The sequence below is a fragment of the Podarcis pityusensis genome, assembly GCF_964106645.2.
Source record: "Podarcis pityusensis genome assembly, chromosome: 5".
In the NCBI taxonomy this organism is placed as follows: Eukaryota; Metazoa; Chordata; class Lepidosauria; order Squamata; family Lacertidae; genus Podarcis; species Podarcis pityusensis.
The window spans coordinates 56,603,369-56,618,818 of NC_138032.1; the positions used below are offsets into that span (position 1 = coordinate 56,603,369).

Genomic DNA, 15,450 nt, shown 5'->3' on the forward strand with positions numbered 1-15,450 from the left:
AAAAGGTCACCACCCGGACACAGTTCACACTGAGGTAGCAAATCTGTGTCTAGGTTGTACTATTTTGGATGGCAGGTTGGCCATCACATGACTGAATGCAATTCAATAGTAGCAATGAAAATTCCACTACCTAGTCATGTGGCCATGCTATAATCCTTCCTGCTTATATCCGGTTTATGTACGAAGTTTGTTTACGGCCTTTTTTGGAACAGAAGAACGTTCTATGACATGAGCCCTGCAAGTCAAACGGTCCAAGTACCAGTTTATTTCTTTATTTAGGACATTTATAGCCAACCTTTCTCTTGTCACAGAACTCAAGGCAGAATGCATGTGATTGCTGAGCAATCCCCAATCCAAAACTGACCAGACCCAGATCTGCTCCCCTCCAGAAAGCGACTGCATAACGTGCCTTCAAATATAGCCTAGGATGACAATGTCAAATGACTTCAACCAGACATGACAGAAATGTATTGTAATCTACCCTCAAGTAGTGTCAGCAACAAATGGCTCAAGAGAATAATCAGGAAAAACCTAATTCAACTCTCGAATCAACCACAAAGTTTCAGATAACCTTAACCAAGCCTCTAACAATCAACCTTAGCCCTCCATCTCTAGCAAGAGGATAGTAACAGTACCCTGTTATTAAAAGGTAAAGGGACCCCTGACCATTAGGTCCAGTCGTGACCGACTCTGGGGTTGCAGCGCTCATCTCGCTTTTTTGGCCAAGGGAGCTGGTGTAGTTTCCAGGTCATGTGGCCAGCATGACTAAGCTGCTTCTGGCGAACCAGAGCAGCGCACGGAAACGCCGTTTACCTTCCCGCCGGAGCGGTACCTATTTATCTACTTGAACTTTGATGTGCTTTCAAACTGCTTGGTTGGCAGGAGCAGGGACCCAGCAACGGGAGCTCACCCTGTCACGGGGATTCGAACCGCCAACCTTCTGATTGGCAAGTCCTAGGCTCTGTGGTTTAACCCACAGCGCCACCTGTTATTACTGAGGTTTAAATAGATGGTGGTTTCAGGACCGAATTACTTATATGATTCACACATGCACTGCAGAGAAGAACTCATCACTGAATATGTGCAAACATAAAAATGCTACTGGCCTATTAATATGGGTGGGAAAAGATTGGTGAGGGTGGAGGAGAACCTGTTTTAAAAAACTTTAAGAGCAGCAAGACTGAAACCTAATGAGCATTAATTACTATAGTCATAAAGTCAAAAATCCCACTCAAGACTGAATCATTGAACTCAGGAAAGTGTTCCCTTCCTCTCCTTCCCCAACTGTACAGAAGAGAAGTGTTCCAACATCATAACATTTTGCCAGCTACAGAAGCCTAGCAATCATTAAAATCATGCTGACACAGAAACATGTTTTGAAACAGGTGTCACACTTTGTTGGAAGTACTTTAGGGAAATGCAAGGAGAATTTGAGAATTGTATCAGGGGAAAATTCAATCAAATTGATTTATAAATGATCAAACCACCACAATAAAGTGATTCTTTTGCCAATGTTATCTTAATCTTAGTAGCTTTAATCAATAGGAAAACTGCCGTTCATTTTAAAGGACGTAGAACTGAATTGTGCATGACCTAAGGCTTTATTTAATAACCAACACATTTGTTTAACAACATTCCAGATGCTTCACAAAGCACTGCTTCAATCCCTAGCTACTTTGTACTGTGTTGTCAATGCAGAGTAACATAATGTAGGTACAATTTTTAATTTTTATCACAATGGATCTGCGGATATGAGAAACAACAGTGCACGCAAAAGAAATCCAGGAAAACCAACAAATATTATATAATACTGCCCTTGCCATGCAGCTTTATTTCCCTGTTTCATCTACATCAGGAGATGCTGTGACAGTCCTTGACCCAGTCCGGATGCAGTGGTCGGTTGGATAGGGGTCAACAAGCTGAAACTGAATCTGGACAAGACAGAGGCATGTTGATTAGGTTCTCCTCATGACCAGAAACTGGCAATGCTGTCTGTTCTGGATGAGGTTGCTTTCTCCCTTAAGGAACATGTATGTAGTTTGGAGGAAGGCCTGAGCAATGTAGAGATACATCGCTCAGGACCGGTATGAGGGCCAGGGCACAATGGCTACTTCACCCAGTGGTATATCGTAGGTGAAGCAGCCGCTGCTCCCGAGTTTCTCTGCCACCTGGGAAGAGGACCAGTGCTTTCCCTGATCATAGTCATATACCAATTAACACATATGCCATTCATAATATAACAATCTTGAACACCAGCTTTCTGCTGCATATACACCTAATCCACTTATGGTTCAAAACTGCCCCCTTAACAGTATAATCCTATACATGCCTACTCAGAAGTAATTCGCGCAAAGTTAAATGGGACTTTCTCCTAGGATTACAGTCTAAATGAGCAGAGTAAGCTCTCGGATACTAAGATTATCAGTAATTTATAAATATTTTTATAACCACCACCACCATCACAAATAACAGAGAGAAGGCTTGCAATTAAAATTAGAACAAAAACAGTTTAAAGGAGCAGGTATATTACAAGGTATAAAACCGTAAGGAACAAAAGAGGCTTCTAATAATTAAATTATGTCTGCTGTTATGGTCTTTGGCCTCTGTGGAATCATAGAACATCCAGTATTTGTTTTAAGTGAGATAAGTAGGAAAATAATACCATGATAGACAAGGACAAAAGAGAAAGAAGAGATGGGGAGGACTGGATCAGAAGGTAAGGTTGTGTGTATCAGGTGAGCAAGAAGTTATATTATCAGGTCACACATAGCTTGTTGGCTTGGAGAAGTATTCTGGTAGTCAATATGAAATGGAGGATAGGTAAGAATACTGGATGTCAAAATGTTTTATTCAGATATTCCTTCAGCCTAACAATTCAGTTGATGGTCACAGTGATGTGGTTATTGCTCCAAATTTACTTTCATGGGGCTGGTGCTTCACCTTGGAGTTCTATCATTGCGAAAGAAACATGTTTTAACACTGAAAGTGGATTAGTTCTTACTTCGCCAAACCTTTATTAGGCATTACAAATATAGGCCATCCATATATATATAAATTAAAATATATACATATATCTTCTTCTTTGCCGATCACTCGTAGCTGAGTAAGATTGTCTTCCATAAACATGGTTTTAACAATGAGTCCGTAAGTGACTGTGGAGGCCAATTCTGGATCGACACATCCTTCCACAGTGGGGACATTGGTTTCCGGGCGGGAGTTGATCATCGTGTGGATTTGTCAAGCGTGCCTTCCTCCTAGCATGTTTCCCCCTTGCGTCCTGAGTTTGAGTGTCTTCAAAGCCCATGACACCTTTGGTAAAGGCTGTTCTCCAACTGAAGCGCTCGCAGGCCAGTGTTTCCCAGTTGTCAGTGTTTATACTACATTTTTAAAGATTTGCCTTGAGACAGTCTTTAAACCTCTTTTGTTGACCAACAGCATTACGCTTTCCATTTTTAAGTTCAGAATAGAGTAGCTGCTTAGGAAGACGATCATCAGGAATCCACACAACATGACCAGTCCAACGAAGTTGATGTTGAAGAATCATTGCTTCAACACTGGTGACCTTTGCTTCTTCCAGTACACTGATATTAGTTCGTCTAACACACACACATGCACACACACGCACGCACGCGCGCACACACACACACACACACACACACAGAGAGAGAGCCATGTAAAATATATAATAACAAGGATTTTCATTGGAATTTCTTCCCACAAATAGTGCCATTCACCACTATAAAAGATACTATTGACAAAAACTCAGCCACCCTTGCAGTTACGGTACTTCTGCGTTAATGTCAGACAGATAGAATCTGATATTTTCATTGTGCTGTGATCTTAGACTACCCAAAAAAGGGGGATAGCTCGTGGTTGGATAGTTGGTTGTACAATGGACGATAGAAAAGAATATGTCCGGCACATTCAAAGAACATCCGCAATGTCTATCATTTCTGGGGATGTTTGAATATCTGCCCTTGACCAAAGCTGAGGGGGGAAAGTTCAGTCAGGCTAACATAAAGGCTGTGCGTTGGGCTAGAATTATTAATTTTGAGATATAAGTGAGCCTGTTATTTGTTGTATTTAAACCACAGAACTTGGGGAAGCAAATTTTATGTATTTAGGTTTGGTTTTCAATGTCCCTTATCTGGTTTGAGGCACTGATGGAACTAGGCGTGTAGTCTCAGTGACCCCAAAAGTTGGGAAAGTGTTTCTTCAGCAGCAACCAGACAGGGTCTGGTATGGATTCAATATTGAGTGGGAGACAGTGTGTTGAGATTCCTACATTGCAGGGGGTTGGACCAGATGACCCTCAGGGTCTCTTCCAACTCTCCATTTCTGTGATTCTATGATCCTAACTAATAATCAGTGTGATAGTCGTACAAACTAATGCAAGTTTCACGGGGGGGGGGGGGAGACGGGAGAGGGGGTATGATAACATAACAATGGTATGATTTGGACTTCTTAATGTTTATTGGCCCGGGGACATATAGCATGCTCTCTCTATTCCTTGCACACCTGTTTTCTTAAGTCATAGTTTCCTGTAATGACTGAACCAGGAGAGTGTAGTTTATGGGTTCCCTCTAAAGCAAGATAAGCAAAGCCAGGCATGCATGAAATGGAGAAAGCATGTAGTCACACAGGTTATTCCCGGTCCAATAAACCATGGTTTATCTGTCTCAGATCATGACGTACGAACTGGGCATATTTAATCAAATCCAGATAAATTGAACATACCAGCTCTAGCATGCTATTTAAAGGAGAACTGGATACACTACCTATGTATCTATATTATATTATAAGGCTGACATCTTCTTCCCATTTGGGCTGGCATTTGTTCATGTTTCCACTCTGCCTCCGGCTGATTTGAGGTTTTCCCTGCCCCCTCCTCCATTCATAAAATGCCAGTGGAAACAGTTTAGATGTTTCCATGAATGAGGCTAAGGAAAACAAGCACGCCCCACTCCCACAGTTTTACAATTCATTTCCTACACATTTAAAGTCTCTTGTACCTCTTGTGTTCTGGGATATTTAACATCTGGCAAGTGACGCTATTCCCTCGAAAAGCCACCCAAGCCTGTATGAGTACCCCCAAAACTTTATTCAAGTCAGGATGTGCTTAATGGGCCCCAAGTCAAAATCCACCCTTTCATACATACTGAGCACACTTAACCACCACCAACTGTACAAATCTCTCACACCAAAAATAATTCAACCTACTATATTGATAACACAAAAAGGGGGTTATGCCTGAGTTCCCTCTCATGCATCCATCTTGTGATTAAAAGCTATTGAGTTTCATAATTCAATAGTAATTTATTGAACCTTTCCATGGAAGACAAAAACTACTTTTAAAAGCCAAAATCATGCCAAAAACAATAAAAATAAAAAAGGTTCCAGAAGGGAATTACAGTAGTTTACAGTAATAAATAAATGCTACAAAGCATATTGTAAAATTGTACATGAGTATTTCTACAAAAGCTAGCAGAAGCCCAGCTGCAACAGATCTGTAGCTGTTCCACTTCAAGGAGTTGCAAGTTACACCCACTTTGCAGGAACTAACATCTGGAGGAACTGTAAATGATCACAAACTGTATTGAATTAAGGTTGGGGGGAGGGAGAATAGTAATATGCTGGTTTCTATTCCCACTAAACAACAAAAGCCACATCTTTTGTAAAAAATTGATGGCCTAATTAAATTAAAAGGTACATGACCAAGTACAAGGACCGGGGGGGGGGGGGGTGTTGCCATTTTAAGTAGGAAAAAGGCCTTTCCCTTAAATGAACTCAATTGATGGCATATTTACTTTCCTTCAATAGGCTCAGTCTACTGGCTTCGGGGATTTGTTTAGATCTGATATGGACATCCCTTTTTCCATCAAGGGCGACATTCTCTCGGGGTGATCTGTCTAGAGCTGAATACTGCTGGTGGCCAAGGAGTGACTCTGGATGGTGCGCCCCCAGTCAGCTGAGGCCATCATCTTTCTTTTCTCTCTCCCAAACCCTTCCCCACAAGCGCCATATGGAATTATGCCAAGAGCCACAGACTGCCTATCCATTATTGAGATGGTACAAAAGTACAATACAGTGATGGGGGGGCGGGGTTATGTCTCTGTTACAAAATCAGCTCCGGAAGGCCCTTCCATTACAAGTTAACCCTGAACTGCTCCTAAAACATATTAGATGGCCTAGTTTGTCACTGAGGTTTTCACTGTGTCTTGGATGCACTGCAGAGGGAGACTACCTGTCCAAATGTTCCTGTGTTTAAAAATAAACACCACACACAGGAAGTTCTCTCTGTGTTACTATTTGGTGGGAATTTGAGGGGTGTGTGGAAGAGCATTCAATCATGCCCCCCATCTACACCCAGTCTGAAGTGGTATAGCCCAGGCATAGGTTAGCTACTTCAGTGAGAATTAAGCCACTACAGTGGTACCTTGGGTTAAGTACTTAATTCGTTCCGGAGGTCCGTACTTAACCTGAAACTGTTCTTAACCTGAAGCACCACTTTAGCTAATGGGGCCTCCCACTGCTGCTGTGGGAGCACTAACCTGAAGCACTATTTCTGGGTTAGCGGAGTCTGTAACCTGAAGCGTATGTAACCCGAGGTACCACTGTATATTAATGCCAGGTCATTCCATGAACAGTATGTGATTCCCATGATTTATTGGATTAGGATAGTTAAAAATGCTCTTGTATCACCACTTACACTATAATAACCAACGTAGTCCTTGACCATATAATACAGCTTTGTAATAAGCAACTTGTTTGCCCAGGTTGAAACTTGCAGGCAAGGAAAGTAGCCCTTCAGGCCAGTACAGTCACAACCACAACACTCTTTTTGTCTCAGGGATCCCTGTTTCCAGCTGTCCAATTGATGCTTCAGCCTATCCTACACCATTTTCCCTGGAGGTATCTGCTATTTGCTTCTAGAAAGCAGCATACTGGAAGCTTGACAGGGCAATGTGAAAACTTGAATCTAAAATAAGACAACTGCTAATATTTGACATAAAATATGAAGCTGTTAAGGACATAAAAGCAAAAATAAGGTTCCTTACTATGGCATTTATAAAAACATAAATTTTTAAATAATAAGACAATTCTTTTATGCACAGAGCTTTAGTATTCTTTACACATTAGCACATTTCCCCCCTCCCTAACGTTATATCTTCTGCCATTTATAATTAATTTTAACAGCTTCTGCAACTTATCCCACAGGTTGTTGCTGTTTCTTTTAAACAGTGTGCTGCTGAGAAATTGATTTGTTTTTTCCGTATGCCGACAGAAATCACATTATAAAATATGCATAAATGTCATTTCTCGGGCTGCTTCTGAGGATTAGCGCAGAATAAAAGCTTACTTTAACACACGCACCAGGCGCACGAGGAAAAGAAAGAGAAAAATAAAAATAAAATAAAATGCAGTGAATAGCAAACGGTGCTGTGCTTTCAGTTCCATGTTGCTCTCAGCTGCGTGGGCATGGAATTCTGCTTAACCAATGAAAGCAGGTATACACATAGCGTTTGTGGACTCAAAGCAACCCAATGAGCCTATTGTTCCTTTTTGAAAGCAACAACAACCCACCACAACCCTTCTGCTTCATCTGCTCCCAAAATGACTGACTTACAGATGAGCTGTCATGTCACAACTCTACAGGTTACGGGAAAGCCTAAGTGGGGCAAATGCAGCCTCCAGAGTTTGCATTTTCATAATTGGGAATTCCACAGTTGGGCTGGGAAAAGATTCCATCCTAGTCTTTCCTTTGCAGTATGTGACAAGGCCAAACCAGGTGAAGGTAGCCGATGAATCTCAAACCCTCAGTGAGTTAGGGGCTTCTCCTGCATGCAAATACCAGCTCTGGCAGATTGAGAGGATTAGACCAATAGTGGGTCCAACAGTCAAGAAGGGCGTTTCTGTGCATGCTGTAGAGGGAAATGAGGGGCGTGACTACCTGAGAAGGTAGCCCATCGAGGAGAAGGAAAACTCTGATATCCTCCGGGATATCTTCGGCAAATGAAAAGGCTAAGGAGTAAATCCTTCACAAATCTGGTGTGGAATCCCTAAGATGGTTGGATGGTGACTTGTACACCTTCTTCCGGCAACTCCTGCAGCCAAGCTGCTGCCAAATTATTGCTCTACTTTCCTTCGGACTACAAGGCCAGGAGCGGGGTCTTGTTGTCTGGGTAGCCCAGGACCTCCATACACACTGCCCATGTTTGCGTCGTGGGGAGGTCACTTTGGTACTGCAATCACAGCGGTCTTGCTTCACCCCTGGAGGTGCACTCCATTGTCTTTCAAGATAGATGGATGCCAACAGACATGCTGCAAGGCTTGCTTGTTTGCTTGAGCCTGCTGCAGGTTACTAAGCTTTTTTCTTGGCCTACATAAATTTCAAACGTATTTATCATTCCTTCAACATTCTGCCTATGGCACATAATCATGAAGATCCAAAGGGCGAGATACTGCTCACGGACCACATCTACACACCAACAGGCCTGTGGAGTGGAAATTCCCCCCCCCCCCCCGCTTCATTTTTTTTATGGAAAATGTTTCATTTCATAGGTTCTTAAGTATTTATAAATAAATTGATGCCATTTGGGACCTTCTGGTAAAGGGTGGGTAATAAATTTTAAAGTATGATACTAGGTAACCTTGACAGTTTCAACTTCTTAGCTTTATTTACTAACTACAAGTAAAATAAACATTCTAAATGAGATCACTCTCTGGGGCATTATAACATTTTTTTGATGTGAATTGCTCTAATTTGCATAGGAAAATTCCCCAGTTCTTCTGGAAAGCCCACATCACTGCACACCAAGCATGGAGAACCTTTGGTCCTCCAGATGTTGCTGAACTACAACTCCCATCATCCCTGACTATTGCCCATGTTTGTCTAGGGTTGATGGGAGTTGAAGTTCAGCATCAACTGATGGTTCCCCACTAAAGTAATCCCTGCACTTATTTTTTATGTTACAGCTTACCAGAAGATTAGTCTTCTGGGGTGAATGGAAGGAAATGTTTTTCGATCCCAAAGGGATTGCTTTGCAGGACGTTACATAAATACTGAAAGCTCCTAATTATATGGCCCATCAGCCTTGGATGTAGGGTCAATCATAAAACACACACATCATCAGGAGCTAGGTAGGGGACAGCAAAGTTGGGAGAGCTACAATGCAACATCTTATGTATCTGCTTCAATTAATATAACTTGATAGGCAGGCATACCTTTCCCTTAACTCCTCTTTTCACATTTGACTTTTTTTGTTGCTTTTACACATTACCAAAGCAGTGTGACAGCCACTGACGCTGCTAGCGTAATGTGTCACTCTTATATCTTCTCAGCTAGGACATACCACATGACAGCAATGCAATTTGGACATCACAGCATGGAGGTAGCTACACAAAATGGCCAAAAAGAAACTTGTGTGCATGGGTGTATTTTAGACAGATGGTCTTGACACTCAAATCATCACCCTGTCAATCAGCTCATGTTTTGCTATCTTGACATGTACAAAGTTCTCAAACACAGGAGCCTGCAAGCCAGTCAGATTGTTTCTGTAGAAGCAGTTAAGGCACATTAAACTACTCCTTTGTTGCAAATATGCTGTCCCTCCCACCAAATAAGGAGCCTAATTTGTAACTTCGGAATTCTGCAGTTTTTTCAAATGTGTTCATCTGCACCCAAATTTGGAAAACTAAACAGATTGTATTTTACTTACTGTTTTGATTGCACTGTACACATTTATGCATTTTTCAACCTGTCACAATTTCTCTCACACATGTATAAGTAATTTACAAATATAATGGGATCTATTTCAACAAAAGATTAGAATCTCACCCTACATACCAATCAGGGTAGGAACACAGACACAAGGAAATGGATTGAGATACCGTAGAGGATATACTTCCCTTGTCACTAGAATAATCCATTTTAAAATCCATTCAGCAGGATAATGTTATTATAGAAGGTAGATGCAGCAACCACTGTATTTAAACTTGTAAAACAGGTTTAGTGTAGAATGGAGTGGAACAGAATCTGATACAAGGTGAACTGTGATGCAGGCAAGCCGAACACAACGTCCCACCAAGCAACAGAAACAGGTTGTCTGAAATTGCAAATCAATTTCTATTCAACAGAATTAAAGCACAATCATTGTTTCAGACTACTCTCATTTGAGTCAGTCAAAGCAGCAACACACAGCTCATTTAATAGATGTGAAACTAAGGACGGGGGCTGTCCATTGCCTATTTTCCATTCTAAAACATACTGTACCAATGTATAAAATTCAGATATACAACTAGGTAACTATTTCTAAACAATTTTATTTAGAACATGTGTCTCATGTACTATTAGGTCTCACGTAGCATCATTTCCCTTTAATTAATCCATGCAATGTCATAATCATTGCCACGTTGCTAATTACTCATTTTAATAGCCACTTCAGTAACAGTATTCAAAGAATAAGGAAAGTAGCTTCCTTTCTGATATTATATATCAAATGTGCTGGTTTCTGCCATTAAGGATTTTTTTTCACAATCTTCTCTCTGTTCTACAGAGTTTCATCCTTAAGTCTACACTTACAAGTAAAGGCTGTGTTATATACTTTCATGTGTAATGCTCTTATTACACATGAAAGGTTTCCCAGGATGACCAACTGGGTCCAATCTTAAATTTATTGTTATAGACATCTGGATGTCTGAGCCAATCACTCTGAACAGCCAAATAAGATACAATTTAAAAGGCAAGTCCAAGCTATTAAAAAGTGGACCTTAAGTTACTCTCATCTTTATGTGCCTTAGTAATCATTTCCAAAGTGATCATGATAGTAAATTGATAACGATAGTAAAAAGGCCTCCTCTTGCTTTCAATAGGCTACAAAAGCTCTAAACATGATACATGAGCAGATGTTCTTAGCTCTGTTCTGAAACTGTTTTCTCATGATACGTGTAGCATTATCCATCAGTGAATTTCACACCAAATCTGGGTGGCGTGTCTTATTAAGACTTCAGTAGCTCATTAACGTTGCGAATGATTTGCTCTTCCTAGGTCTTTCTGCTGGTGGACTGAGCTAAATCATGGTTGAGCTCATAGTTTAGCTCTCTCTAGAGTAACTGAGCTGTAACCGGGTTCATGACTCATAGTTTGTTCAGAAGAGCTTGGCTGCAATCCTCACCATGTCTGCTCAGAGGTAAGTCGTATTGAGTGGACTTTACTCTCAGGTAAGTGGGATTAGGAATGCAGCCTAAAACCACAAATCTGAGTTCTGGCGTAACTCATTAACAATTTGCAATTTTGGACACACTTTTCAAAATGTAAATATTTTTGTATACATTTTGTACACATTTTAACACTGTATATACATTTTAACCTAATACACATTTTATATACATTTTGGTTCATTTCAAGCTGGAACTGAATTGCAAAATTAAGAGAAGTGTGAAAACAGAAGGACAGGTGCACTGTGGTTCATATAACAATCTCAGAAGTATGAGATGAGTCACTTAGAAATGCAGACCAAACAAAACTTGTGATTATGTGCATTGGTTGGTGTCCATATTTATAAGAACATTTATTCAAAGTGAGGGGATGTCCACCATAGAGCAGCATTTCTCCTAAGTTATGAACATTGTCAGAAAATCTCCTTTCTCAGAGCCTACACATTCACACTAAGCCATAGTTTGGGCTTAGCATGATGCACAAAGCAGGTGACTGCAGAAGGGCTCTGGTTTAGGCATACTTTGAAATCCATTTTTTAAAAGGTGTTGTGCCTTTGCTGCTGTAACAAGATGGACACAGGTCATTGGAAAGGCCATGGAAAAGCAACAATTTAAAATGTGATTTCCCCCTCAATTGGATTCTAGGTCCTCCTCAACTTCTGAACATATGAAACCTAAAATCCCTGTAATACAGGTGTTGGCTAAAAAGGAATGTGAAGGTGAAATATAAGATACAAATAGGGAAAGGAAATTAGGGAAGAAAGAGGAATAATATAAAAATAAAATATCTTCTGAAGCCTCCATAATATTTAAAATTATCGCTCATATCCCTGATATTAGCTCTTTTCAAAATTTAGGGTGCAAGCATAGACTCAATGCGTCAGCATGGTCACAAGGGCACACTGTGTTTGGGGTGAGGCTAACCAGTGGGCCCAATTAGTGGGTCCTACTACATGTGTTGTGAATCAACCAAAGACATCTGTGCAGGGGAAGCCTATGTGTTTACCACTGTGTAGAAGCCTTCTTACCTACAACCAGAAGTCCCGAGCCATCAGGGTTGTAGCTGCATATAAGTCTTAACATATACAGTTGCACATACAAACCCTTCATTTTACAGACATCCACATCAGGATACAAAACTTCCAAGGCAGATATGAAAGGCTAACCAGCCATCAGATAATAAAAAGAATATCCACCACACATGCCCTATGCAAATTAGTGTAAGATTGATAAGGAGGGTTGTTTGTGTGTGTTTCTTTGGGTAAGTTAGTTTTTTTTCCTTGATCTGCAGAGAATAGCAGTACTCCAACTCTGTTTTAAAATGATTATTCCTTGACAGACAGGACACCATTAGCTTAATTTTGACTTGTGCTCCCCATTAGTATAATCTACCCTGAGATATTTCAGTGACAGTAGCAAATACCACTTTGAAATGAGCTCTCTCACTTCAAAGTTAATTACATGTATTTGGTTTTTGATAAATGAAAGCATCAGATGTGATTAATTGAAGGACAATCAATAAGATATAGCTATTAGACATCTTGATGAGCTCTCCAGAGCCACTGGACAATCTATAGCAATCAACTAACTGAAGTGTGCATACTAGGTCCTCAAATGATTCAACTAAAATAAACCAAACAAAACTCAGACTTTTTCTAGCGGCCCATTTCCTTTTTCTTAAGCTGGAGACACAAGCAGGCAGGCGGTCTTTACACACACACACAATCTCAAACCCAAATCAAACTAAACACACACAGCTGCATTGTGATTTTTCAAACTCATACACCACTGGACAACACATTCAGCTGTTACTTGAAATGTGGGTGGTTCGTGCCACCCAAAAGACACAATGGCAGTCATTATGCTGACCTCCAGCCTTTTGTTGGTCCATGGGTTTAATTCTCACTTTGGGTGCAAGGGTTTGGGGTTTCAAGCCCTGCCGTGCATGATAGAAATGTGTGCAAATTTAAAAACCACAGAGGTTACCAACAGTCTGAAGATATGACAAGTAGATGTGTTCAGAGGCTAAACTTCTAACAACTAGGAACAACTAGAACAACATATTGCTCTGTACTGTCTACATTGACAGTGGCTCACCAGGTTTGAGCACAGAACATTTCCAGCACTAACTGGAGATTCTGGAGATTGAATGTGGGACCTTCTGCATGCAAATCAGATACTTGACGCTTCCCCTAATTACAGTGGTACCTCTGCTTAAGAACTTAACCAGTTCTGGAGGTCCATTCTTAACCTGAAACTGTTCTTAACCTGAGGTACCACTTTAGCTAATGGGGCCTCCCGCTGCCACCACACAATTTCTGTTCTCATCCTGAAGCGAAGTTCTTAACCCGAGGTACTATTTCTGGGTTAGCATAGTCTGTAACTTGAAGTGTCTGTAACCTGAAGCATCTGTAACCTGAGGTACCACTTTATAGGGGAAGAAACATCAGAGAGCTTTTGCCTTCATGCTCTCTGAGTTCTGAGAAGCAGCTGTCTGGTCACTACAGAAACTGAGGAGATGGAGCCTTGGCCTGATCTAACAAGGATGTAAGGTCTCAATCCGGAATCCTTTAAAATGCTTTTTCTTCCAACTTCTACACACCAAAGACTGCTGAAATAAGTTTAATATAATATATGCCTTATTTTACTCATATTGCAAGGCTAATGCAAAGCAATCAAAATCTTAGAACAAATTATTTCCTTTTATTTTGACACAAAGATTAGTAGGTGGAAGATGAGGAAGAAGTCTCAAATGATGATGCATCATGTCAGAATGGGAATTACCCTTTTCCACTTCTAAGAGACATATACAACCGTGAACGGAACAATCTGAAGGTACAAAGCAAGAGAATATTATCAAATGTTTTATAAAAATATGGAAACATAACTGCATTTCACAAGTATGGTATGTAAGTACTATTAGCATAAATGCTGACAACTGTTAATCTACTAAAGCCCTGATTAATGGATACAGCTGTCCATTAATACTAGGCTACGAAAATTGATTAGTCAGTTAAGAATTCAATCCTCTTGTTCAATAAAACCGCACTTTCTCTGAAAATGCAATATGGAATAAAGTAATGCATCTGCCAGCACTTACATATATTACAAATATACCTACCACATATTAGAAAAGAAAGCACACTGTGTTTTAACTGTATTATTTTTACTATTTCAGATGTGGCATCAAGCAATGCAGCCCCATGTAGATGGGTGATGGATGAGGATTACATCCACTCTGCAACATGCCATAATTGTCCACACATACCAGCCCAATGTGCACTAGCCCAATCTACACAATTAGTCCTCAAAATTACAGGGTCATAATTGCATGGACTGGGACTATGTGTCAGATTCAACATATGGCCTTATTTTAAAAATTATTTTTAACTGAAGTATTTAGGTAGATAACAGCTACAACAAATTGGAATATTAAAACAAACACAAATTGTAATACAACAGCTAATTAATCAGTATGAATTACTAAGCTGAACTGAGTCAACTCAATGTAGATGAAGATTTGACCACAACACAAAGGTCTTAGAACTTCAGCTCTTACCTACCAACCCAAGGAAATACATGAATGGAGCTTGGGAAACTATTTGCATAGTTGGCCAACAAAGGGTATCAGGAAGGCTTGAACACAGGGAAGGCAAATGATGATGGAAAGGCAGATACTGCTAGATCCCAATTCACTGAAGCCTCCCATATTAAATACCTTCTGGAGGATAGGTCAAATGATATTACACTGACCATGGGAAAGTTTCTTTCGGAGGTCGCAAGAAACAAAGACCATCACGCTCTAGACATAAGAAAATGACTACCTCGGTCTCTTTCACCTGTTTGGTTGTTTTAACTGTATCTTGTTTTGAAACTGTTTTGTGGGTCTATGGATTGCAATAAAGATATTTGATCGCTATGTAGTTAAAGCCAACCATGGTTATTTATTTTTAATGGTCCATGATAGAATTTACCATGTTGTCCCCACACTGAAAAGGCAAGGGACTTGCTTCTAAAAAACTTAGTCCAGGCCAAAACACGAGCCAAAAAGCAGAGCTACTGGCACCATCAGAGATGTGTCATAGTTTTGCTGAATGGGATGTCTGAAAAAGCTAATATGGGGGCAGTGCACACCTGTCCCTGAGTTTGCATCAGGTTTGTATCCCAGATTTACAAACTTTCACTTAAACTTTTCCAGACCTTAAGGTATATTTTTAGAGTACACTCTCTTGC

The 15,450-nt window shown here is 40.4% G+C and overlaps 1 protein-coding gene across 5 annotated transcripts in view; it reads right to left on the reverse strand.

Annotated features, from left to right (window-relative positions):
- The window catches only part of CTBP2 (C-terminal binding protein 2), a 210,913-nt gene that overhangs the window by 157,402 nt on the left and 38,061 nt on the right, over nucleotides 1-15,450 (reverse strand). The gene's annotated exons all lie outside the window — the stretch shown is intronic.